The following is a 2041-nucleotide window of genomic DNA, read 5'->3' on the forward strand; positions in this document are numbered from 1 at the left end:
TGAGCAGTGAGCAGCCCCTCCCGAAACAAAGTGAAGCGCAGGACGGGGTCCGGTGGATGGGAGGCAAGGAAGCGCGGGGGGTTGCCACGTGCGCTACCGCCGCCGCCGCAGGCAGCACCCCTGCGGCGGCGGCAGCGGCAGCAAGCCGTGGACCCAAACGCCGTGCCGCCGCCGCCGCAGGCAGCACCCCTGCGACGGCGGCGGCAGCAAGCCGTGGACCGAAACGCCGTGCCGCCGAGTCCCGTGGCTGTGGCCGTGGGCTTCTGGCAGGAAGCTACGGCCGCAGCTCGGTGGCTCGGGGGCGTCGCAGCGTGCCGCCGCCGCCGCCGCGCTGCCCCCCGGGCACGGCGGCGGCGGCAGCAAGCTTGGGCCCAAACGCCGTGCCGCCGAGTCCCGTGGCTGCGGCCGTAGACTGTGGGCCGGAAACTGCGGCCGCAGCTCGGCGGCACGCGGTTCTGTTCAAGTCGCCAAGCGTGCAGCAGCGCCGAACCACGCTTCCCGGCCTCGGCGCATGCCTTCAGGGGCCCCCTATCGCTGGGCGCACCCCTCCAACACCGAACATGCGCCCGGGGGGGAGGGCGGCCCGGGCTGCCCAGGCCAAAGTGGGCCGCCCTCGAGCAAGAGGCGGCCGGTCTGTGTGCTGAATGAATGAATGAACCAATGAATGAATGAATGAATGAAAGGAGTTGGAACTGAGCTCAGAGGAGCCTGAGTTTGAGCAAGTGTTGCATTTTGTTGCTCGAGGACGTGACAAGACGGTACTGGTGAAATGGCGGGACGCGGATCGGCAGGATAGCTGGCATACTGAAGCCGAGCTGCGGCATTGGTGCATCGCCGCCACTGGCGATACCCGGCGCTACCGTGAACTCTACAAACTTCTGCCGTGACCGCGCCCCTGCTGTGAGTTTTAACAGTGTGGTGTATGTGCCGGTAATTTGGCTCTGGCGAGAGGTGTTCTGCAGCCTGGCACCTGGATGCCTCGGGCAGCAGAGCCCCCCGCTCTCGCTACCACCTCTTTTCCTTGCATTACCCCACCTGTCTTTCCTCCTCCATTCCCCCAGTTTTCTGTCTTTGTTTTCCTCTTTGTTTCCGCATCCTCTGTTCCCCTCTGTTCTCTTCGTTCTTTGAAGAGGCAGGTGTGCCTCTCTTTTAAGGGGGGGAGAGTTGTAGCAGGAGCCTGAGCCGGCTCCCTGCCTTGCGTTTTCCCGCTTCCTGGTTACCTTATGATTGATCGCTATGATGCTATTCCCTATTCTGAGGCTTGTCAGCCTTGCATCATGAGCCGCTTTCCACTTCGCTTGACTGTGTACTTTAGCCGTGGAAGAGCAGGTCCTGTAAGCATTCTCACTCGAACAAGCCCGCTCCCAGGAACCGGGTGCGGCTACAACTGTAAGCCCACACAAGCACAAGCAAGGGCGGGTGCGTGAGGTGAAAAAACAGTGCTCTCTCACCCCAGGGGACCCAGACACCCTGGCAGTCCTCTGAGCAATGGGGGCCCCAGTTGGGGGCGCAGCAATTTGCTGCTGCCCTGTGACACGTGTCGCCCACCCTATCCGGTGGCCAGCACAGCACCACCCAGGTTTGCGCCCCAGGTGGATGTCCCTCCCCGCTTCGCTGCGTTCATTGTGGTCTTACTTGCATGCATTTGTACACATTTTGCGCCCTTTAGCCGCTAACTTGCGCGAGCCATGTGCGGCACTGCATTGTAGCCGACCTGTGTAGCGGCCCACGCACCCTGGCTCGCGTTCTATCAGCTCAGTACACAGGCTATATAGTGGTGGGGAACGGGCGGAGCGCGGTATGCAGCGCAGCGGGGACTTCCTCTAGTGCTCAGCACTTGGCAGGAATGGCGGCAGGGTGGCTGAGGGTGGCTGCAGGCTTGGGCTGGCAGGTGGTTGCCCATTTTCAGCCCTCATCAACGTCATCAACATATCGTTCTATTGCTTTACAGAGTCAGTGGGAAGGTGAGAGGTCATTGAGGCAGTGGGGTCAAGGGTGTGGTGCATTCGGTGCTGGACGGTTTTGCGGCAACGGCACGCCG

This window comes from Chlorella variabilis, assembly GCF_000147415.1.
Source record: "Chlorella variabilis unplaced genomic scaffold CHLNCscaffold_10, whole genome shotgun sequence".
Taxonomy (NCBI): domain Eukaryota; kingdom Viridiplantae; phylum Chlorophyta; class Trebouxiophyceae; order Chlorellales; family Chlorellaceae; genus Chlorella; species Chlorella variabilis.